Source organism: Mytilus californianus, unplaced genomic scaffold (genome assembly GCF_021869535.1).
Source record: "Mytilus californianus isolate M0D057914Y unplaced genomic scaffold, xbMytCali1.0.p SCAF_12, whole genome shotgun sequence".
Lineage (NCBI taxonomy): Eukaryota > Metazoa > Mollusca > Bivalvia > Mytilida > Mytilidae > Mytilus > Mytilus californianus.
Window position 1 is genome coordinate 5,061,657 of NW_026262604.1, and position 26,922 is coordinate 5,088,578.

Here is a 26,922-nt window from a genome sequence, read left to right on the forward strand (position 1 = left end):
TGCAGATCTGGTATTATATTCAGCACTTTAATCAATTTACTTAGCAGTTTTGGCTTTATGTTCAGTAGGTAAATTATTCTATTGAGTAGATTTGTCTTTATATTCAGTACTTTTGAAAATATCTTCTGTCAACATATTTTTATATTATGTAGATTTCTCATTATGTTGACTACAGAAACCGAAATATTCAGTGGTCAAACACACTTTATAATCAGTACTGTTATCATTATGTTGAGTGAAATAAATATTATGTTCTGTAGACTGATCATTATGTTCTGTAAAATAAATATTATGTTCAGTACAAACAACTTTATGATCAGTGGTCAAAATGTTGTTTGGTTCAAAAAATATTATACTAGGTGGTTAATCAATTATATTCAGTGCTTTTTTCATTATGTGGTGGTGGTAGACTTCCGAAAATAATCGAAAACATACGAAGCCGGATAATTTGTTCGGGTTTATTTTTATACTGTCAACATGTCGTCTGCTATACAACGTGCTCTTGCAGAACTTAATCTGCAAATCTTTCAAAAGTTTAAAGATGAGAGGATAGAGGATGACACTTTTCAGCACCTTACTGATCAAGACTTGATCAGACTAGGTGTTGAAACTATTGGTGATAGAATAAGATTGAGGGAAGCGATGAGGAAGACTTTGTCTTTACGTACTAGTACTACTACTACTAATATGTCAAGTACAGGCGCCACCAATAGTTTAGAAGGTAATTGTTTTCCTAAGTTTAAAATACAGACATTTTATTTTTGTGAGCTTCCTTAGTATTACAGGAATGATTTTTTTTCTATCAGTATAGTGGAATTCCGTTTTTTAAACTAGGAGTTTTCCCGTCATTGTTCTTTATTTAACCGTATTTTGACATCCGGAAATGCCATATTCCACTTTTTAGCTCACCTGACCCCGTGGCAACAACCACCAGGTAATTCTTCTTCCATGCAGGTATAAAACTGGAGTCGCGAACTGTGGTTACTATGCCCATGCCAGATACACCTAGCTGCTGCCCCTTGTATATATATATTGTAATATAATATCTTTATTTACCAACCATGTACCCTCACGGGTTGCAAATTTAAACGATTATATAGTATATGATACAAAAAAAAATCCACATTTTTATTAATTATGCGTTTCAAATAACCATTGTATTTATGGCGAATATACTGCAAAGTGTGAGAAAAGTTGTAAGTCCTTTCTGAAAATATACAGCGAACTATTCACAGCTTTTGAAGTTGCAGCGAACACGAAGAAAATACTCAGTTCCAGTAGTGAATACGCCGCAAACTATTCACAGCATTTTTGCTTTCTGGCAAATTGTTCGCACAATGTATGCAGCTAACTGCGAATATCTAGCAATTTCTAACAGCGAATAACAGCATTCGCGACATGTTTGCCACATATTTGCAACAAGTTCGCTACAGAAAATTTGGTAAGTAAGGGAGGAGTTGATCAAAATGTGAAAAGTTTACGGACAGACAGACGGTACAATGGACGCCAAGTGATGGCAATAGCTCACACGACCCTTCAGGTCAGGTGAGCTAAAAACCCAAACACACATGTATGAAAATAACCCTGTACCACCCTCTTTTACATCAAAACTTGTTCAAATTTAACATTGGGATTTAACGTTGAAAGGGGAGATAACTACCTTTCGAGTTAATGCAGATGTATAACAGTCCGGCCTTATGAAAATCTGGCATGGTGCAATATAAACAAATGATATTGAATTTCTAGACTGCAAATATAAAGGATTCTGGCTTGTTGACAGATTAGTATATCAACCTGGATTGTCTTTCAAATTATTAACTTCGAAATTATGATTTTCATCATGACCCACAATTATTACTAAATGCAACAACATCAATTTTATGTATATGTCAGTGCGAAATGCTTTTAAACTTTGTATTAAAATACCCAGAGAAGTCTCTGTAGATTCAGTTTTTAAAAATAACACTCAATCGCAAGTTTCACTAGGCCCTGAACCCTAGTCCAAATTCTGTCTCTTGATGCTGGTGATAATATTTGGATTTTTTTATTATTGCCTCCTGTCTCTGGAGACGATCTAAAAAAAAATCTAAATATTACTGAAAGACTCCTCCAGAGACAGAATACATAAACCAATGAATGTTTATATACTATTTTCTATACTTTGTGCATTCCAAATAAATGACTATCTCTTAAAAATTAAATATATTCTATTTTTCCATTGTCTTGGCAGAAAATCATCAGAGGAGTCTTGCTTCGATATCTAATGAAAGATCCCTCCTATTTGGACGTCCTAATGAACAAAGGCAGAAAAAAAGGAAAGGAAAGAAACCTTTGAAAAAATGGACTGGCACATTTGTATGTCTTGCCAGCAGAAATCAGACCACAATACCAATTGGTGAAGACAAAATGGTGCTTTTGAGATGTGGTCTTGGGTCACACCGAGTTACAATAGACCTTTACAGCTCACAGGAGGAATTTTTTAATTGTCTTGAGAAAGAATTTCGTCAACTTAAAAAATCAGGTGGTTTTGAATTGCTTAGATGTGCACAAAACTGTAGAAACTTGAAGGTTTTAGAATGCAATAGGAAGCCAGAGTCAATTCGCCAATATATAGGACAACAGGCAAAAATTTATTTACGCCCAATCCAAAATGATCTTGAAACTTCACCTTCCACACCAGAGCCAAATGATGATACATACTCTGGAATGTGTGAATTTGTGACAACAAAATGAATGTTAGAATGCTGAGAGATCATTTTAAAATATGTTCTGCACGGCCAAACTCAGAATCAGATGAACTTCCTGATCTTGCACCGTCTCACAGACATTCTTCAACTACAGAACCATCCACATCTGCAACCTCTCAAAGTCAGACCTTAGCATCAATCACACCTGATCTTCAGTCAACATTGAATGACAATATGACTGAACAGCCCCAAGTTGTGGAAGTCTTGGAACCAATTTCTCCAGGTATGATGGCATGTATGAAAATGATGTCACTGATTTGAAAATTAAAATATGTCCTGATATTCTATAATATGGTAGCAACTATATTCAGAAATATGCAATAGGAAAAATTAGGAGTTTCCTATTTTAAATACCAAACAACTGTTCCAATTTGTTGTTATACCACCGCAAAAAATTTGCGTTTGTATATTGTATCGTCGTCGTCCGTAGACAGATTGGTTTCCGGATAATAACTTTAGTTGAAGTGTATGGATCTCTATGAAAATTAACCAAAAGGTTCAATACCATGAAAGGAAGGTTGGGATTGTTTTTTGGGGAAATGGTACCAATCGTTTAGGAATAAGGGGCCAAAAGGGGCCAAAAAGAAGCCTTTTTCTAGTTTCCGGACAATAACTTGTGAATAAGTTTTTTTATTGCTCTGAAATTGTACCACAAGGTTCAATACCACAAGTAGAAGGTTTGGATTGATTTTTGGGGTATTTGCCAAAATCGTTCAGGAAGGAGGGGCCAAAAACAAAAATTTTTCTAGTTTTTAGACAATAACTTGTGTTAAAGTGTGGATATCTCTTATATTGTACCACATTTTTCAAAAATAAAATTTCATCAAAAAAAATTTGCGGGGGTGGGGTGTAAAAAAAAAAATAAATTCGGGGCAATTTTTTTTTCTTCAAGATTTAAGAAATAACCATTTTTTTTCCCCAAAAAAATCAGGGGTCAATTTTTTTTTGGGGGGGGGGGCATTTTTTTTTTTTTTTTCAAATTTAGGTTTTTCTCACAATTTCTTTTGCCATTTCTTTGAATATAGTCTAAAAATAGATTTACTCAGTATTGCGCAACAGCACAGAGTGTATTACACAACAGCATGAAATCTTCAATTGAAAATAAATTCAAATCATTTAACCAAGATCACGTTCTTTGACTACATTTATTCTGTGACAGAAACCTATAATGTGTCAAATATTTAATTAAAATCCAAAATCAGACCTGTATCAATCTTGAATATTGTGTCCATTTTTGCCCAAACTGTTCAGGATTGGAACTCTGCGTTCAGATCCAGCTGCGCCCGGCAAAGCACATTTTTAAGGTTTAAATTACTACTTATTGACATTATTTTTATTCTATTTAATCATAAATTTTAGAATAAATTGTTGTAAAAAACTTGGCTGTTCTAATTATGGCCGTTGTTAATTTTAATGAATACACTAAAACTGAATATATGTAAAATGTGTAAGACTGAATGATTAGATAATGTCTAATTCTTCGTATTCGGCCTAAAAAAACTTTCATTTGTTAATAAAAAATAAAAATTATTGCATTTTTATATAGTAACACCACTGACCCTTCAGTAACTCTAATGACACAAAAGAATCACCATTGACAACAAATTTCAAATTGTACTTTTATAAAGTACTGAACACAAAACAAAGAACACTAAGCAAAAGAAAAAGAAAAAAAAAATTCTTAGGCTAAAAAATCCCAAATTATATAACATAACATCAATAACTAAAAATGTCAAGTGTTACTAAATAGTGTCATTGGTGTTACCAGCATACACCAGTTTGTGAAAACTTGGTATAAGTAATACATTTTATGGATAAAACATTGTTAAATAAGTATTTATTTCATAAATAATATGATGTTTCGGTTGTTAAAAGCAGGTTGGGATCCCGCTAACATGTTTTACCCCGACACATTATTATGTATGTGCCTGTCCCAAGTCAGGAGCCTGTAATTCAGTGGTTGTCGTTTGTTACTGTGTTATATATTTGTTTTTCGTTCATTTATTTGTACATTAATTAGGCCGTTAGTTTTGTCGTTTGAATTGTTTTACACTTGTCATTTCGGGGTCTTTTATAGCTGACTATGCGGTATGGGCTTTGCTCATTGTTGAAGGCCGTACGGTGACCTATAGTTGTTAATTTCTGTGTCATTTGGTCTCTTGTTAAGAGTTGTCTCATTGGCAATTACACCAAATCTTCTTTTTTATATGAAAGAAACACAAAAAAATACTGATTGTCTTAACATATTCAGTGGTGTTACTAAACTGGTCAATGGTGTTACTTTATTAAAGTGGTCTCACCATTGACAGTAACACCAATGACGTACAGGTGTATTTTTAGATATAGTTGCAAAATAAGTGCTCCATTCCCCTATTTTATATGTTTGTCAATGGTGCATGTTTCTATTATCAATAACTTTTCTTATCAAAGTTTGAAAATCTTTCAGAAAATGATTTTTATACTGGTACATTTTTTTTTGTATTGTGGACAATACTGGTATTCCAGTATTGTGGTTGCAAATTACAAGTGATCCAATTATTATTGTCTGTTGTAGAAAATAAACTCTGCAATAACAATATAACAATTATATTAATATTAAAATATGACACAAACATTCATCTGTTTAATATTTATCAGATTGCTGGGTCGGTGCAATTGTATACTGGGCGCATATTTTTTTCACTATCCCATCAGCTGGGCAGAAAAATTCAAGTGCTGGGCAGGAACTTTATATAATGCATGTACTTTTTAATAAACAAATCTGATATGTCTGTGGTTCCATTTACTACTTGCTTCCTTTAAATTTTTAACATTAAAAAAGAAGTATTTCATGTATTTTCAAAATATAAACAAGCTTTTGGGGATTATCCAAAGAGGGGATTTGCAACCTGGTATAGTAGCTCACAGATTTCTTTGTTTTTAAGGAGTAAGAGATGGAGAGCAAGAAAACACAGTTAAAACAAACATGGAAAATATCATTAACAGCATTGTGTCAGAATGTGTGTCCCACTGTACAGAGACAGGAATGAAAGATCCGGTACATTGCATGATTGCGTAACGTACAAACTTTTAGTTCCGTTAATAGGTCTGCACACCTGTCTTTGGAAAATGACTTTTAACCAGACATTCATGGATTTGTGATGGTGTCTGTACTACTGTATTGTCTGTACAAGAAATAACCAAAATACTCTATAAAGTTACAGAAAAGACCTTCAAAATTGCTATCATAAAACCTGATTTGTCAAAATTGATACAGGAATCGGTAGGGGGACGGTAGCATACAATTTCTACGGGTCCCTAGAACCGGTACAAATGATTTTTTTTACATTCCAGGAAGTAGTACATTTATAAAAATTAATACTTTCCTTGCATGCTACAAATTTTAAAAGTAAAAACCAAGTCAGAATAAGTACAGAAATAACAATAAGCGTTTTCATCTTATTTTTATTTATGCAACTGCATACTAAATACCATTGATCTAGCATATGCAGTAATGCTAAATACAGATTTGCCGAAACTTGCAGCATGCTATTGCTAAAATTCAGAGTCACTTGGCAGCCATAGACATACAGTAAGTATGGGATAGTGGTGTACTTATGCAATTGCATATCGAATATTATTGATCACTTGCAAAAATTTTGAAACTTGATTGCCATCTCCATGTAGCCATAAATCACATTACCAATCAATAACCAAGTTTTATTAAGATCCACCACATCTGACATAATATTATATATTTCAGATTGCTGTTGATTTGGGAGGTCCAAGAAAAGAGTTTTTTGCCTTGATATTAAGGGAAATAAAAGAAAAGTACTTTTCACCACTACGAGAATGGTCTCCAGACTATACTGTAATTGGAAAAATATTTGGTAATTATATTACTTGTAATTGAATGTAAATTTAGACTCCTGAGCAGGTCCTGTAAGACCCAATTTTATCCCCATAAGTTATACATCTTTTAAAAATCGATGAAAGTTTACTTTAAGTTAGTAATTGTTTAGTAAAATGATTACATTTAAATAACCAGAACAGGTTTTGTCAATACTCTGCACATGCGTCCTGTACTAAAGTTGAGTAAAGTACTGAAGTTTTTCGACATTTTTTACTGATTTTCTATAGTGTAGCCTAATTTGAGAGCCTTAAACGACAAAATTGGTTAAAATTTTTACTTTAAACTAATCAAATCCAATGTAATAGACATTTAAGTCTATGAAAATTGTCGCAAATCTTTATTTCAATGTAGTTCAATTTTTGGACCAAAAGTGAAACTTACTGGACCTACTCCTTTTAATAAAATGTAATATTCACATCTTAATATAATGCTTAATAAGTGTGCCAAATTTAAGAATAATATGGTTTAAGTTTTTGAGATTTTGCATTCAGAAGGCTTGTTGATGGATAGACAGGCGGATCTGAACACAGGGACAAAAAGAGAACTATAGGGTGCTGCACCTCAGGATGAGGGCTGGCCGGGCCTTAATTTATGTGCAAAGTTCAAGTTTTATAATAAATTTAAGATGACCAGTTAAGACTCCTGAAAGCCTCTTATTGTAAATAATATAGCATCAAGCTGATCATTACAATAAATGAAAATTTTGAAGCATTTATAATTATTATTTACCGTATTCATTATTTATTCGTTTTATTTTTCACTTAATTAGAAATTCAAAATTGAAAGTGAAACTGCTCTTGAAATGTGATATAATGACTTCATCATTTAAGTTGATGGGAGACTTCTATTACATCTGATTAGTTCATCATACTAGCATTGAATTTTTTTAATTTCAAGAAAAAAGTCTTATCATTTTGCACTGAAAAGATTTTAAATCCAATTTATATTATTGAATGCAATAGGCACAATTTAAGACATTTTCTAAACTGTACTGCTGTAAGTTCAAACATAAATGACATTACTGAAACCCATTCATTAGTAATAGAATTTATAAAGAATTGCTTTTTTAGCATTATCTTTTCTTCAAAATGGACCACTCCCCAAGCTGCTTAGTGTTGAACAGTTAGAGGAATTGTTTGAAAGTTCCACACCCAGGCCAGTAATCCAAGACCTTAGAAATAGCTTAAATGCACTTGGTTTGTTACAGGTAAGCTCTTATAAGGCTTTTAAATCACTTTGTATTCTGGTTATGGATCATAGTTTAACATTGGACCCTATGGGAACACATTCAAAGATTTTTTCCTTTGAAAACCAATTGGAACCAAACCTATTCACAATAGTCTTTGGATGGTCCTCCTTGAGAAGGTGTCCATCAGGCCCGCATCCCCATACAAGATGGCCTCCAGGGGGAGCATAGTTTAACAATGGACCCCATGGAAACACATTCAAAGATCTTTTCTTCTGAAACTACGGAGCAAATCTTGATAGTATCTTTCACGAGCCATGGTCCAGGTGAGCGATACAGGCTTTTTGAGAACCCTCTTGTTTCTCTATTCCTATGACATTTTCACCCTTCTCAACCGATATTAGGGAAAAAAATCGATAATAAACGTGGTCGGTTTGTATATTAATAATACATGTGAGAAACTGAGAAAATTTTGATTGCTTGTTAGCAAAAACGTGGAGTATACCAGCCGTACAATATATCTGTATTACAGTAGGACAACCGGATGTGCCTGTTTGGCAAAAATGTCATTCGACGGCGCTCAGTAGTCCTACGCGAAAAATTGGACTATTTTGCGTCGGCCGACGTCAACTGAAAAATGGCGCGCTTTTGTAAATTTTTTTCATTCGTTTACGGCAAAGTACAGACGGTAAATACTGTTGATTGTAAGCACATCTATGAGAGAAAATTATATGAGTTTACAAATTATTATCATTTTCGAACATTAAAATAAAAGGAAATCTTATTTTTTTATATCTGAACATAGAATTTCGGATTTTGATCTACTGCACTGTAGAATTAAATAGCGATATTAAAAATGGGTACAAAAAAATACATATCCTTCGATTTTCTAAAAAGTTTTACATCCTATTCTCGCTAGTTTTGGGCATCAAAATTCGTAAAGAACAGGGGTGTTCAAGCCAGGGCAAAAATTTGTACCCATTTTAAAGTAGGAGTCTCAATTTTTTTTAGGTTTTTCCTTGCAAGGTCGATAGATTTAGAAATTGGAACAGTTTCTGTTTTTAAAAGTAAATATTCATTCAACTGTCATGAAAAGGTGAATCCTTAGATATTTAACCCCTTTCAAAATAATAATATGTGTCCATAAATTGTAAAATTATAGATTTTTTTCGAAATTGAAGAAGGCGCAATTTTCGTCTATATTACTATTACGTCTATTGGTCTGCTATAATTATTAGATGTTTCTAAAAAAAATCTCCGCCTCGATTTTTTTTATACTTTCATATAATAATCTTTAGTACATAATGTATATGTTATGAAAAAATTAGGCATTTCTATCGAGTAGAAATGGAGAACGGTCATCTTTATTTTGTATGTCCCCACTATGGGGGCGTGGTCCTCCCTTAACCTTGTTTTTTAAGTGCACGATAGCTATTCTTCTCTCGAAAATAATTATCAACTAAAAATTATTGAAACATAACAAATATATTTTAAGACATCAATAAGTTTTAAGTGCTAGTGATTTTTTGAAGCAGAATTGGCGGAATCAACTTCATCCGAAGTTGTGTCAGTACATAGATCAAAGTTGTCAATTTCCGGCGCCGAAAATGTCAACGTAAAATGTAATTTAAAGTTGGATTCTTCTTTTCTTTGTAGCAATTTTATTTATCTTAATGTCAAGGAAGTCATGCGATATGTTGAATCCATATCAACGTTATACCAAAAAAGGCCGAGCTTGGTAAAATAACAGCTTTATAGGCCTACATAAACATGATAAAACATATATGATCATATATATCTTTGACATCGTACTTCGTGTATCCATATTTATTTCATGAATATTGTTACCGGCCGATGAGTCTTTTATAAACATCTACTCTGAATAGGTTTATAGATAAGCTATCTATTTTTCATAATTTTCCTTTCGTTATTGTTATGTGTTGTGTTTTGTTTCTTTTTTGAAAAAGGGGGGGAGGTCTCTTTTAAATCTCAATTCAGGCTGAGACTAGTAGTCTTAGATTCAGGCAAAGGCGTGTGTCATTTTGAGGGGCTTGAAATTCTTAATTTCTGGTTGACAGTGTGAGTTTTAAACTCTTCATGACTTTACTTTTAAAAAAATCCATATGCAGATTCTTAGGGTATGCCCATTAATATATCTATGCAGAGGGGGCACGACCATTTGCTATTCTAGGTAGGTGGTGGGAGGGGATTCCTGGTCCGTTCGCACTAGTACCTGTTCACCCTGGGTCCTTTTGCCCTTATACCCATTAGGCCTGTTATTTTATTTTATTTTGATGTCTTGTTTAATGTAAATTATTTGAATGAAGTATGTAAAAGTTAGTTGACAATTTCATGAATAAAACGCATAAGCCATAACGTTGGAGGTAGTAGGATTTTTTTCTCGATAAACTATTTATTTGCATCCATTACTGCACATGCTTTTATTTCGAAATATATTTCCATTTATCCTATTCATGTTATTTAGGCCTTTTATACATGTAGCTTACTATGCAGTATTGGTTCTGCTCATTGTTGAAGGAAGTCAGAGACCTATACTCATTAACCTTTTCGTCATTTGGTATCTGGTGGAGAATTCTCTCATTGGCAATCAAACCCAAACTTCTTATTTTTGCATTGGAACTGTTTTCGAACTGAATGGGAATTGTAGTACCTTCATGTACATGTACTTTAAAAAAAACAATTACACATAAAAAAATCAATGAAATATTTCAAAGGATACAATGTAACTAGCCATATGAAATATTTTTTGTATGATTTGCACCTCTTCTCCTTTCATTTGGCAGGGGCTTTGTTATATGGTTGGCTGTATCATAACTTGTGATAGGATGTAGTTATGCAGTGTTGAATGCTGGTCCTGATGGCACCCCCAAATTGAAAGGGATAAAATAATTACATTCTTTCACTCAATCTCAACAACAGGGCAAAAGTGAAGGAAATTAATCTTAGCATACTAGATTTTATTTAATTATGTGATAAATAATCTCCATGAATAAAGTCCAATAATTCTGGAATGACAAAACTTGAATTCGCCAAAAGCAAAAGGGAGCTTTCTTTTAATCACACTTATGCAAAATAAAAGGGAAACACTTCAGGCCAGAGGGAAGATATATTCGGTTGTTAATTGTATACAATAAAACATATGGAATCTTTTTAATCATGTTGATTATATAAAAGTGATATTGCTTTGATAAAAAATTTCATGAAAACAACTGAGTTAATAATCTGATTCTTTTACAAAATATTGTTACATTTCACTTATGCACAGTTTAATGTTGATGAGTCTCACATATTTAAAATTCCTCTAATTACAACACTTTGGAGCTCATAGTCTGCTAAAGTTTCATTTATAAAATTTTGCATTATTTAGTTCAACAAAAATGTCTGCAAATAATCACTTGAACCAAGTTCAACTGGGTTATCTGGTGGGGTTTTCCACTCTTTACGTGAATATATCTCTCTTTACAAATTTCATATAAATTGCTGATTCCAGGTATTAAAATTTGTATCCTCCTGTAAAATTATTCTTCTGATGTGTTGTGTACTGAAATTAAGAAAATATTTTGTTATTAAATTAAGTTTGTTAATTCAACCAAAAAGTAATGAAGAATGATAATTAAAATGTCAATTGTTCTTGAACAATTGAGAGGTCTTTCCTTTTCATTATGTAAAATATATGTTTAAATAAGCGTATAATGCATTGAAAAGCTCTAAAACACACACAAAACCTTTACAATATGGTCAAAAACACATAATTCGGAATTTGGGACATGACCTTGTCTTTTGACCTTATGACCTTTGTCAAGGTCATTGGTCCACAATGTCATAACAAAAGACCCCATAAGTCTAGGACCTTTGGTTCATGTGGGACATGACCTTGACCTTTGACCTTTTGACCTTTGTCTAGGTCATTAGTCCCCAAAGTCATTGCTGAAGACCCCATGGGTCTAGGACCTTTGGTTTAACAGTAAAACCTGATTTTGTCTTTTTAGAAACCTAAACTAGGGGTTATGCCCCTGATAGAAAGGTCAAATCTTTTCGGTCAAATGTAACGAAGTTGCGCCTTAATGACCCAAACATTTCCCACTATTCAAAACTTCTGTAAGTATAATGGTTTCTGAGATTATCCCATAACAAGGTATTAGGTCAAAGGTCAAGGTCAACTTACAAATTTGACCTTGAGATATTTTTCAGAGTCACATCAATGGATGATGAATGTTGAAGATCCTAGGTGTCTATGACTTACGGTTTCTGAGTTTTGGGGGCCAACCGACTGCGGTTAATTTTCATAGGGGGCATAACCCTACCAATGAGTCGTTGAATCTTTTCGATCCAAATGTAATGAAGAACCGGGGTCTGGTCCTGAACAAATTTCACCATTTGTTTTTTTTCTACCTATTATGGTTATGGTGTTGGAACGATAACAAGGTTTTCCGAACCAACAAAACTTTTCGACTCAAAGGGTGAGTTCCGGATAGGTATTCATGACACCGATACAAAGTGTGAACATGAAAGCGACACGTCTTACGGTTAAGGCTGCTAACTTCGTCAAAGTTTGGCGGAAAAAGAATAATAATAATAATAATAATAATAATAATAATAATAAACAGAAGAAATACAGTGAGGTCTTTCCCTTTTGAAAAAGGAAAGACCTTAATTAATTATAATATACTGTATTTCATTGTTATGGCCATCTATGACCCCAATATGGTCTGCTCAAGTCATTCTCTTATCTTAAAATAAAATGCTTCGCTGAGCGCAGCTAGATACGCCCCCGCCCCCCCAACAAAAAAATTTACCCCCCCTTTTTTTGGCTTTTGAGAAATACACTATGCTGCTGCGTTTTGCCCCCCCCCCTTTTTTGCAAAAAGAAATAATATTTGAAGAAATTTACTTTTTAATTTCTGAAATCTGAAATGAAAAACAAAAATTGCCCCCACAACTTCTTTTTTACCCCCTCCCCCCCTTTTCCCAAAAAAAATTCTTTCCCTCAAGATATGGTCATAATATCAATTCAAATTTCCAATGGAGTTTTCAACCATAATTATTAATTCAAATACATCATAAAAGTCTTAAAATGGAAACCCCCCCCACCCCATATATTTTTGAACCCCCTTATGATTCTTCACCCCCAAACTCAATCACAGCCTTCCCTTTGTGGTATGGTACCTTGCAGTACAATTTCAGAGAGATCCATACACTTGAACACAAGTTATTGGCTGGAAACTAGAAAAATGCTTTTTTTTTCCCCCTTTTTGGTCCCAAACTCCTAAACATTAAGGGCAATTACCCCCAAACTCAAACCCAGCTTTCCCTTTGTGATATGGAACCATGCAGTACAATTTCAGAGAGATCATTACACTCACACAAGTTATTGTCCTGAAACTAGAAAAATGCTTGTTTTTTGCCCCTTTTTGGCCCCTAATTCCTAAAACTTTGAGGCAATTGCCCCCAAAATTCATCCCAGCCTTCCCTTTGTGGTATGGTACCTTGCAGTACAATTTCAGAGAGATCCATACACTTGAACACAAGTTATTGTCTGGAAACTAGAAAAATGCTTATTTTTGGCCCCTTATTCCTAAACGTTTTGGGCAATTACCCGCAAACTCAATTCCAGCTTTCCCTTTGTGATATGGAACCTTGTAGTACAATTTCAGAAAGATCCATACACTTACACACAAGTTATTGTCATGAAACTAAAAAAATGCTTGTTTTTTGCCCCTTTTTTCCCCCTTATTCCTAAAATTTTGAGGCAATTACCCCCAAAATCAATCCCTGCATTCTCCTTGTGATATGGAACCTTGAGGTACAATGTCAGAGAGATCCATACACTAACACACAAGTTATTGTCTGGAAGTTACAAAAATGCTTATTGTTGGCCCCTTTTTGGCCCCTAATTCCTTAACTGTTGGTACCATAACCCCTAAAATCAATCCCAACCTTCCTTTTGTAGTATTGAACCTTATGGTAAAATTTCATAGAGATCCATTCACTTAAACTAAAGTTAGAGTGCGAAAACCAATGTGTCTTCGGACGACAATGCCAGACGACGACGACGACACCAACGTCATACCAATATACGACCGCAAAATTTTTTTGCGTTCGTATAAAAAGTAAAAGAAATGCTAAACCTCTATAACATGGAAATTTTTTTTAAATATTGGCTCCATTATCAAATAGTCATTAGAACTGAGGGCAGAAACATAATATTTTTTTCCATGTGTTTTGATTTCTTATAGAATTGTTATTTCTTCGCATTATATTGTTCGGTTTTGTATTATTATGTCACAAACTAATTATACTATGTTTATATGACAAAAATATTATCAAATTTTGCTGTAATGATTATTCTGAACATATTTATTAAATAGAGAAATAATGAATTACCTAAATTTTATTTAGAATAAGTCCTAAAGATAATCTTAAACATTTGTTAAACAATGTTTGAATGCAGATCAGTCTCTCTAAGTATAAACAATTTTGATTTTAGAAAATTAATCTAAGAAGCACCTTTTCAATAGAAAAAGGCAGATCTATGTTTGCATTATATCAAAAGATGATAGACTGATATTCATTTATTCTTCACTTGCCAAAAAAAAAACATGTAAAATTACTTACATTGATAGAATTATTTAAAAGGTATAACATCAAAAACAAACAGTCATGACAATTTTTTTCAATATTGTTTTATCAAGCAATATGTTCAACTAGTTTTATTATTTCATTTTATTTTTGAATTTTCATTTCATAATCACATTAACTAAATTTGACAAACACATATATTTTACCTGAGACATTTTACCTGTAATTTATATAATTTTAACACTTCAATGCAATCATGATTTCCCTTTATCCTTGACTAGTTTTTGATTAATACATTGTGTATTAATTAAGCAACAGGGGGTATAATGATGGACATATACATGTAGGGCCATCATGGTGAACATTATTTTTAGGGCCACCATCAATAAGATAATGTCACAGGTAGTACTGTATGATGCACATCATGTAAGAGTTACTTCCCTTATATTCTTTTTGATCATATAAATTAATTTTAAATTACCGTACCCTTCATTCTTGAAATAAGGTTTTAAATCCAAATGAAACAATATTAACATTTATACAGCATAGATAATATAATAAAATCTTTAAACTATCAAAAGTATACAATTTGGCCTTAAAAGTCTGTGTAGGATTACTTGACCTATATGTAACATAAAATATTGTCCCCCATAAAATATTGTCCATCAGACATAATTCCATATAAAATATTGTCCGTGGACACTATTTCAAAATGAAATACTGTCTAGGACAATATTTCATGATGAAATAGTGTCCCTGTTCATGGATTTTTGTCACCCCTATTTGGACAATATTTCACTATGAAATTCTGCCCATGACAATATTTCCCTATAAAAAAAAATGTCCGCGGACAATATTTTATATAAAATTTTGTCTGACGGACAATATTCCATGGAGGACAATATGTTTACTATGAAATACTGTCCATGAAAACATTTCTCAATCAAATTATAATAAATTTAATAAAATGCTCCGCTGGGCGCAGCTTGATATGACCGCAGAGGTTGAACCCTAAACAGTTGGGGCAAGTATGGACACAACATTCAAGGTTGATACAGCTCTGAATTTGGATTGTGATTAAATATTTGACACCGCATAGGTTTCTGACACAGAATGAATGTCGTCTAAGAACTTTTTTTTTTTTTTAATTTACCTATTATGGTCCAATATCCTAAATCTAAATACATGGTTAGATTCAGCATATCAAAGAATCCAAAGAATTCATTTTTGATGAAATCAAACAAAGTTTAATTTTGAACCCTTTTGACCTCAATGTGGACCAATTTGATAACGGGGTCCAAAAATCAAAATACATGGTTAGATTATGCATATCAAAGAACCCCATATATTCATTTTTTGTTGAAATCAAACAAAGTTTAATTTTTGACCCCAACTTGGACCAACTTGAAAACTGGGCCCATAATCAAAAATCTAAACACATGTTAAGATTCAGCATATCAAAGAACCCCAAGAATTCAATTTTTGTTAAAATCAAACTAAGTTTAATTTTGGACCCTTTGGACCTTAATGTAGACCAATTTAAAAAACGGGACCCAAAATTAAAAATCTAAATACACAGTTAGATTCAGCATATCAAAGAACCCCAATAATTCAATTTTTGATGAAATCAAACAAAGTTTAATTTTGGACCCTTTTGACCTCAATATGAACCAATTTGATAGCAGGGCCCACAAATAAAAAATCTAAATACATGGTTAGATTCAGCATATCAAAGAACCCCATATATTCAATTTTTGTTGAAATCAAACAAAGTTAAATTTTGGACCCCAATTTGGACCAACTTGAAAACTGGGCCCAAAATCAAAAATCTAAATACATGTTTAGATTCAGCATATCAAAGAACCCCATATATTCATTTTTTGTTAAAATCAAACTAAGTTTTATTTTGGACCCTTTGGACCTAAATGTAGACCAATTTGAAAACTGGACCCAAAATTAAAAATCTAAATACACGGTCAGATTCGGCATAACAAATAAATAAATGTGGTCAAAGATTTTACAAATCTAATGCGACATACTGTGCAATTAAAGATTACTTCTTGAAATTTTTCAATATTTTAAATTTGAAAAAAAAAAAAATTTGAAGAATAATTCTTTTTAATTTCTGAAATCTGAAATGAGATTTCTTTCCCTCAAGATATGGTCATAATCTCAATTCAAATTTCCAAGGCAATGGAATTTGCAACCATAATTACCCATTTAAATTTACCATAGTGCTAACTTAATCTATTTTATAATAGAATTTAAAATATGGTGTCAAATCTTTCATATGGATTTTTTTGTAAAAAAAAAAAGATGCAACATTTGCAGATATTTTTACTGGTCTTCCTTTATAAATATGCATTTCTTTAAACATAATTTAAAAGCAGTGTAAGGGAAGTAATCAAAACGTTGTATTTGGATTACCTCCCTTACACTATTTTAAATTGTCTTAATTGTTCATTAACCATTACTTTATACATAATTTAAAAGCAGTGTAAGGGAGGTAATTCGAATGATGTATTTGATTTATCTCCCTTACACTGCTTTAAATTATGTTTTATACTAAAGTATTTGTCCATTAAGCTGGACAACCTTGTTTTCCCCCCTTTTTTGCCCCTAATTCCTAAACGGTTTGAGCCATAACCCCCCAAAGCAAATCCTAACCATCCCTTTGTGGTATGGAAACTTATGGTATAATTTCAGAGAGATCTATACACCGTTCCACAAGTTATTGTCTGGAAACTAGAAAATGCTTATTTTTGGCCCCTAATTCCCTAACTGTTGGTACCATAACCCCCAAAATCAATCCCAACCTTCCTTTTGTGGTAATTAACCTTATGGTAAAATTTCATAGAGATCCATTCACGTAAACTAAATTTATAGTGCGAAAACCAATGTGTCTTCGGACGACGATGACGACGCCAACGTCATACCAATATACGACCGCAAAAATGTTTTGCGTTCGTATAAAAACATTACACAGGCATGCAGCATGCTCATTTTTAAATTTATGTAACTGAAATTATTTTGTAAAGCAAGTACAGTACATGTTACTCATTCAAGTTTATCTTCATGAATTACAAGGTTTTTTTGTAACATTTTTTGTTTTCTTGTCAAAAACATTTGGAATAAATATCATTATTTTGTAAACAAAATGAATTAGCCTTTCTTCTGATTTATTTAGTACAATGAATGTAGTATATTCTGATTTTCAGAAATTCCTTCCGGTACAACTTTATGATTGAGATATTAGAAAAGTGTTTTGTAGTCCATGATAAGCAAAAATAGTTTTCTGTTAATATATCAATACCTGTATCTATTTTTTAATTTGTGTTTATTTGTTATTTTCAATCAAATAAACCACTTTAATGATATCATTATCCAACATGATATATGTTGATAACCTCCCCTTCATGAGACAACATTTCATGACAATCTGTCTATGAAATATTGTCTCAATACAACAAATATTACCTCCCTTTATCAGGACAACATTTCATAGTATGCATCTGTATATTTCATTTCTGACTGTTAAATGCAGAATATTTTCAGTCTGTTTCCTTATGAAAATAGTTTGAATACCATGTATATTATGTTTTGTTTCATATTTTGGGGATTGAAATCATAGCACATTGTAAATAACCTGCTTTTGTAATTACCCTAAACAGACACTTTTGGATTACTCACCCCTAATTAGTAGTATATTGTAGTCCTATTGTTTTCTATTAACAAAAATAACTTTGCTTTCAACATCACTCCATTAAAATGTGTGGTTGCAATCACATAGACATTCCATTTGATTACTGTTGTACAAGTATTTTTGTTTGTATATAAAAGTCCTCTGTTTTGAATTTTTGATCCACAGTGAACATCTTTCTCCATCCTGAAAATATAAAGCAAATGTACATACAATTACTAAATGTATAAAACTAAATTATTCAAAGCAAAATTAAACTTTGCATTGTTATCATCAACACATGAATACAAATTTGCCAAATAAATTACCAAGAAAATACATATATTTATTAAGTATTATAAATAATTATGCCCCCAGCATTTTTGCTCCATACATAAAAGTTACAGGCAAAGTAAACATTTCAAAGTATTAAAAAATAATTTTTAGGTTTAACAGTGGAGCAAATTCATGTAATGCCAAACCTTTTGATAATATTTTTATATTTAATATTGGAGATAAACATCATAACATGTCCATCGTACAATGCATACTGAAATTTTATACATTTTGGGGTCACTCACAACCCAGTTTTTTTTAAATCCTGGAACCACCACTGTCGAGACCGTATTGACAACTTGAATTTGATAATATAAATGAAGTTTGAGAAAGTAATATTGTCAATGGATTTTCATTTCTAATAATTAAAACTTGATTGTATATATAATTATTGGAAGAATATAACATGTCAGATATAAAGAAATTGTACAAACAACAGGCATTTTAAATTTGTTAGATTTATGAGATACATTGTACATGTAGCTTTCCAATGTCAATCATTGGGATGGCCAACTCAGCAACTGAATACCATAATTGCCTTTTGTTTATTTAGTCTTAAGGGATTAAAATCGGGATAATATATAAAATGTCCGGCTGGCTAAAAATAATTTTGGAAGCCCTGTTCTGTTGGCTTGTAGAAGAATTTTACAAGCCCGAAATAAATTTTACAAGCCAATGCCTTAGGACTTGTGGTTAAGCGTGAAGACTGGATAGCTTTTCCTTTGTAAAAAAAAGCTAAGTATACAATGTGTCACTCAGAGAAACTACAGTACCTAGCTGAAACAAGCTAGCACAAAGAGACCAGTTGTGTCAAACTATATATTGATCTTAGGAACTTGATCAGGATCAGGATTGTATTTTATGTTCATGGAAGATTTTATAAATATTAAATTTTGGTGTTCATGTATGAGGTGGTGGACAGCTTTTAAGGGAGGTGGGGGCGGCAGGTGGGAGAGAAAAAAAGATTCTAAAAGTGGAAGGTAGGAGAAGGGTACCCCCGTCCGCCCCCTCATGTATGAAATGGGACGAATATATTTTTATTATACCAGGTATAAAGTAGCCAAGAGTTAAAGTGAATGTGTCTCACATGCTAATAATTTGGTACATGGACTTTTGATTTGAACCTGAGACGTTCAGCAAATTTCATGTATAGTATCGTTCTTTCATTCAAATTTGATTCATTTTGTTCCGTATTTGCTGTTAAAGGTTTACAATGTTCTATTATCTGAGCATGAAGTGATGGCGTCAATATTTTCCACGGACATTGTGAAAAACACTTTAATTTGAGTTTCACTTTGAACAGTTTGAAAACGGATGTTGACAACTTGTTTGGGTATAATATTTCCGGAGACAAGGGCGGATACATAAAGACCGAAATCCGAATGTAATTCATCAGTGGTTGGTGTAAATAGTGGATTCAATATATGAATAGGAATTGTCAAATGATGAAAAATGGGATTTCAATTATTATGTTTCATATCATTTTACACTTTATTTTTGCCTTTTGAATCATTTCCTGGGATCACACTTATTTGAAAATTACTAACTGAATATCTGAAATAAGCGTTTACCTTTTATGTTGTGTGGCATAAAGTTTGAGCATCCAAGAATGTGATAAATGCAACTTTACAACGTGGAATGCCAAATCCAACGTCAAACAATGGCCGCCATTACGTGTTGACAACGTCGTCTAGTGAACCGTATCACTGAGCACCGAAATCCTTACTCAGACGCTTCCGGTTGTCCTACTGTTAACCGAAATCCAGTACAAAGTATAAATTATAAAATAGTTTTCTGTATGATGACTGATTAAGCCACAGCTATTGAAGGCGTCATTTCGCAGAAGATTTTTGACAGAAAATACAATCATTAACAAATCGACCAGATGATTGTCATAATTGCAGTTTGATACCTTATTTTAAATGGTTTTGACTAAGCGGTATCTTGAGAAGAAGATTTTTGTTTACCGGACATTTTGACAGGTAGATCAGTGATGTATGTCGGACCATGGCCTTATTTTGACTGATGGTATTTGGCAAACACTGTTCTCTTGTGAGATCTACACAAGATATTTTATCAAATTACCCCCCTTGCATAAATCCTGTTGTCCTTTAAAATAAGGACAAGACTCACATCTTTTGCTTTTTATTGTTTCATTTTTAATTAAAATATTGCAGATGGAATAAAGAACTATGAGTTTTAAATAATTTGGTGCTTTCTTTGAATTAAATAATTATTTTGCTAATTTTCTAAACATATGTAACCTTAATGAATCATTATTTTACAAACAAATTGTGGAATAATTCTCTTAAGCCACCTTTAGTTTAAATGACTCTATGTAAAGTTTGTGAGTAACTACCCAAATTTACACATCCATAAGATTATACCCCCACTCGTCAGAATGGTGCAATCACCTCGTTAGTCCGTCATCCAATTAAAATGTTCGTCAAAGATTTCTCAGCTGTTAAGAAAAGGAATGATTTGATATTTGGTCTGAAGCTTGTTATTGGTGAGTTGTACCATGTAAGCGATTTTCATATCTGTTACTTAGCCACTTCCTGTTTGCAGAAACTTTGAAATTTTCAAAATGTCAAAACTTTTGAAAAATTTTCGTCAAGGATTTCTCAGCTGTTAATTAAAGGAATGATTTGTGATTTGGTCTATAGCTTGTTATTGGTGACTTGAACCGTGTCAGCGATTTTCAGATCTGTCCCCCAAGCCACCTTCTGTTTGCAGAGACTTTGAAATTTTCTAAATGTCGAATTGGTATTTACTTTGATTTCCCATACCCAACTCTTACTTCATAAATTTATGTCTAAACAAGACAGGAATGAGTGGGGGTATACTTTGCACGGCATGATCTTTATTTCCTATAGTTCCATCAAACTTTCTGAACAGTTTTGTCGAACATCATTTTAAAAATAAAATAATGTTGGATTATTTCATATTGATCAGAGGATTTATTTTTAAGATGTCTTTAACCAATGAAATTTAAAATAACATGCAACATTGGAATTATTTATATGAAACTCTCTCAACATACAATGATGTAAATCCTAATTTAAGAACAAGTCACAAGATAATGTGACAGCTTAATTAAAATACAGTACATATATAAATAGAGGCATTTATTTCAGTTGGTGAAGGAGTTGCCATCCTTTGTCCATCTTTTTACGCCAGGGTCCAGACCATTCAACCTGAAAATGATTACAACTTTGTTTAAACCTGCCTTTGCACCAGAAGGTTCAAACAGACAAATCAGGTAATTGAGAACTTACAAGAAATTTGTAAAATACCTAAAAGAAGTAGCAGGTAAGCATTGCATATATATTTACTAGTGCCTGTTTTACATTTACACTATCATCTGGAAACTAAAGTATCTCACATCACACCTGTTGAAACCATCAGATATCAACAATCTGACAAAGCAATGCAAACATAATGTTCAATTTAATAGTTTTAAACATAAACTAAATGTCTTCCCTTATTTAGAGGAACTTTAAGAAAAGTAAATATCAATATTCTTATCAAACTTCAACACATAACTATAGAGATTGTCAAAGTCACTTAATTGGAAATTCAAGGTCATAAGAAGGAGAGGAAAATGTACTACTAAAAGTAGTGGTGCACAAGTGTACCCAGTATTAAAAATCTAGGGTTTGTAATTGCAGTTTAGTTTAATCATTTATTTATAGTGGATTGGGAAACAAGTTATTACAAATTATATAAATCCCTCTCCACTTTGCGGGTGCAAGTGCTGTCCTTGTAGCAGCATTAGCCTACTCTTTTTCGAAATCTACAAGGGTGTCTTTTACGTGCAAGAGATATTGCTCTCTCTCACACGGGTCAGCCATTTATCGTCCCCATCCAACGGACTAGCATCGTTAGTCCGTCGGATGGGGACGATAAAAATCTCAAGACAATACTCGCAAATGGTGTCGAGGGAGAGCCGAAAATTCAGTCCCTGAAATTTTCTCCCCGGAACGGGGATCGAACCAGGAACCTTTGTGTTAGTAGTCCGATGCGCTAACCACTACACCACGCCTCAATTGTAATTGTAGTCTTTGAGATAGTGAGGAGTCCATCAAACTTATTGAAAATTCCTAAAAAAAAATGTCAACCAGAATTTCAAGGTTGAGGTCAAATGACAGAGATGCAAAGTTACAGTACAACTTTGAGCATAAACCGATGGATACTGAGAATAATCTCAATGCTTGAACCTGGTTCTTTCCTTCGTTGTTAGTTTTGGTAGTTGACTTATCAGATATGTAGTTGACCTTTAGCCACTGTATTAGATATAGGAAGGAAAAATATCTTCACTTACATTCAAATACTTACTACGACAAGGTTTAATCAATTTAGGGAAAAGATTGTTACATGCTACCTGCATAAAGTAATTAGCCAGTATGCAATAAATAATCACTTCTGAAAAGAGTATCATGTTATTTTAATGTTTTATTGAAACAAAGAATATCTCAAAATCAACACATAGATATCATAAATAAAGAAAAATAAGAAAAAACTAATTATATGAAATATCACAAATATGAGGTATTGAATAAAAAAGAATATATTAGTGAAAATAAAGGCTTGATGAGAAAGACCAGAGGTTCCCAGGAGTCTGATATACACACTGACTTAATTGCAAATCAGTGTGTTTGCTAGTTACCCCACCTTTTGACAAGCATCAGAAACAGTTACAATCACACCAAGTTTGGTTACAATTAACCTAAAAGTTTTAGAGGAGAAAATAAATTAATAGAATAACATTAAAGATAAAAAAATCAGAAAAAAATGCAATTTTTGGGTTTTATCTTGGAAAAGGGTCATGCTTCAAATTTGACCCTGGATCTTTTTTTTGTAGATTTTGATGTTTTTATCAATAAGCTATTTTAAGTAATTTTCCTTTTTCATAAATAATTTATTGTTGCTTCTTAATTTCCCCTTTTAAAGTGTGCTCCTCATCGCTGAAATACAGTTACAAACAAAATTGAAACTGAAGTAAAACTAGTATATCTGAATATTATAATTTGTCATCATAAAAGCTGCTATGTTTGGTGTACATAAAAAATTCAAATTCTGTGCAGAATATCTTAATCAACATTTATACATGTACCAAGTTTGGGTTCACTCTGTCCTGTGGTTTCAGAGGAGGAGATTTTTAAATATTGGTGAACGATGTTTACTACAACCAAGTGATGACAATAGCACTCCATTAAATTCTCTTACATTAAGTTCATGTACATGTAAATGTTTGTATGCGATCTTAATTTTTGGTGAGCCAACCCCAAAATCAATAACAGTATCTTTCATTTATCAGAAATGCTTAATTTAATTGGAGTAACAGTCTGATACCTGTTTTTCTTTTTTAGCTGGAAGAAGAGGTAATCTTACTCTCCGCCATATCCTCATGTTTGCAACAAGTTCGGAAGAAGAACCAATCTTGGGTTTTACACTTCAACCTTCACTCAACTTTGTACAAAGAGAATCATTCATGCCAACAGCAAACACCTGCATTAACAGATTGTTTCTCACTGAACCCGAAGGAAATGGAGAATTACCATCAGACAAACTATTGAACAATTTGTTTGACTTTGCATTTAGTAATACATATTATGGTTTATCCTAAACTTTCATGACTTCAGATAGTCCAAGTCTTTTTGGTATTTACTAACTGATATTTCTTATTAAAGATGATTTTTGTGTGTCCTAGAGAAAAGATGTAAACAAACTGTAGTGCCTACTTTACTGCTCTTTTGTAAAAAATGTTTTGTAGTGTGCAAGCTCACAAAACTATACTTAGTTCAAAAGTTAAAATATGTATATTGTACATTTATTTTTACACAAAGTTCAAAGGTATGTAATCTGGTTGAATTACATGAATTCATTTAATTAATGAATGCCACCATCAGTCTATTAGTTATTGTCCATTTCATAATATGGTTAAGAATACCCTTAATAAAACTGATGAACAGAAATTTTGGGGCAAAATCTAATAGAGCTTTATTTTTCAGTGCCTTATAAATTTACTGTTTGAAATCTATGAATTGTTTAAAATACTAAGGATTTTCTACCTCCAGGCACAGATTACCTTAGCCGTATATGGCACAACGTTTTGGAACTTTTGGTCCTCAATGCTCTTCAACTTTGTTATTTATTTGGCCTTTCAATTATTTTGATTCGAGCGTCACTGATGAGTCTTTTATAGACGAATTGCGAGTCTGGCGTAATATAAATTATAAGCCTAGTACCTTTGAGATGTATTTATTGATGTTGTAAAATTTCTACTGCTTGTCTGTAAATGTCGATACCATAGTCTTCTGATATCCAGTTCTTTGGACAGTTCTCATTTACTTGAACCATAGACATTGGATTTAACTGAATATCTAACCCTAACAGGTGTACACCATCAATTGTTTCACCTGGTACATCGTTGTCATTGGTCTTGTCATTATGAATTTGCTCTACTTGTACAGTTTTATTCATCACACTTGCAGTGAACATTTGCATAGGTGATCTATGTACAGTGCGAATGCGGTGATTGTCCCACGCGTTTTTCCAGATCTCCAATTTCTCATTAGTTTTGTGCATAAACACATTGTGTAGAGCAAATAAATGATGCTCGTCCAGTGGGTTTAGTAACCCAATATCTTCCATGTGATAAAAAAGGTTATAGTAATAAGACAACACACCAGCATAAACATCTCTCCAGAGGCGTTCAATACGCTGGTTATGCACACTCTTTCCTGTTATCATACTTCTCCTACCAATACCCCGCTGTTGGATCATATAATCTGCAATGAGGGTATTTTCCATTCCCTTATCTGACCTCACTCTAGTTGGAAGTCCATACCGAACAACAGACTGTTTAAAGCATTCAAGCAACGTTGGTGCTCTGTTGTTGTCAAGGCACATCAGGAATGTTATCAATCTACTGAAACCATCTACACCTCCTGCGATTACAAACTTCCACCGAATTAATTTGTGGTTTGTGTCTATATGCCACAATCTATTTGCTGACTCTACACTGTATACTCGTCTGCTCAACCTACCCTGCCTTCTTTCCTGAATACCATGTTCATTTATACGGTGCAGACTTTCCCGTAACCTGTATCTCTGAACCTAAAATTAGAGGAATAATATATCAAATATAAAGTAAAAAGAGGGGATTTCCAAGGGAGTTTGAAAGATTGAAAAAAATTATCCTGAGTTGCCAATGTAAGAGCGAATAACAAAGACAACACACAAAAAAGCTAAAACAAAATGGGGATTGTTGTCATGGAAACTAGGTAAAAAAAGTGAGAAAATTAAAAGTGCTCAGAATTGGATGGAACTTTACAGAAAAGTTGTCTGACATGCGTCAAATTGGTTTCTGGTCTTGGAATTTTCAAAATGGTGACCATTGCCACGAAAACGATAAAAAGTTAGGAAAATCAAAAATGCTCCAAACTTGATGACATTTCACATAAATCTTGCAAATTCGACCACCAATGACTTTATAATGCCATGAATCTGATATTGGGATCATTTGGGTGACTTCTGTGTTTGCATCCAAACACAATCATTAATTGTTCGCAGCATCAAAATCTACATAGAAATTAATTTTCGTTGAAATCTGACAAAGATTAATTTGGCTGATTTAGGAGGTCATATTGAAAACTGATCACATTTTTTTGGCATAAAATCCTTTTACTCATCCTAATAAAGATTCACACAACGTTTTGTGAAATTCTGCAGGGCAGTTTTCTATATAATGAACCCCCAATTTTTTAGCGCATTTTGGTGGCCATCTTGGATATGGTGGTCGATTTAAAAAACAATTTATTAGCATGCACAACTTCACATGGTGGTCTAACTGTGTGCCAAATATCAATCGATTCTTTGGATAAGAACGGCTTGATTTTTTGTAATTCATCAAAGATGCATCCATCTAAATGGTTGCCAAGGGCGACATTGCTCGCAATGGAAATTCCAGTTATTATTATACTTCCAATAATTTTGTCCGGCTTAGTTCTGGGAGATACCTCAATAGAATCAATAGATACTTGGCACATTTCCGACTTGATTCGTAAATTTTGTGTTTTTATGACCCCGCAGCTAGGCGGTCGGGGGCATTAAGGTTTACCCTTGTCCATCTGTTGGTTTCCAGATGATAACTTGAGTATCCTACATAAGATCAAACCTGATCACATACTTGCATATCACAAGAGGAAGAACCTTATTGATTTTGGGGTCTCTACCCCTAAGGTCAAGGTCACATTGGCTTAAATAGTTTGTAATTTCAGGAAAATTTTGGTTTCCGGATGATAACTTTGAGTATCCTACAATAGATCAAACCCAAACTTGATATCACAAGAGGATGAACCCTATTGATTTTTGGGGTCTCTACCCCTAAGGTCAAGGCAAGGTCACCTTGGCTAAAAATAGTTTGAAATTTCAAGAAATTTTGGTTTCAGGATGATAACTTGAGTATGCTACATCA

General features: G+C 33.0%; 1 long non-coding RNA gene and 1 pseudogene across 1 annotated transcript; one reads left to right on the plus strand and one right to left on the minus strand.

Annotated features, from left to right (window-relative positions):
- Positions 1–2,727: 2,727 nt before the first annotated feature.
- LOC127722250 (uncharacterized) lies at positions 2,728–24,436 on the plus strand (annotated as a pseudogene).
- Positions 10,982–18,397, minus strand: LOC127721242 (uncharacterized). The gene is made up of 2 exons (XR_007991091.1): positions 18,116–18,397; positions 10,982–11,387 (listed from the first exon to the last, which is right to left on the minus strand). It is a non-coding gene; the product is annotated as an uncharacterized LOC127721242 (long non-coding RNA).
- Positions 24,437–26,922: the final 2,486 nt, after the last annotated feature.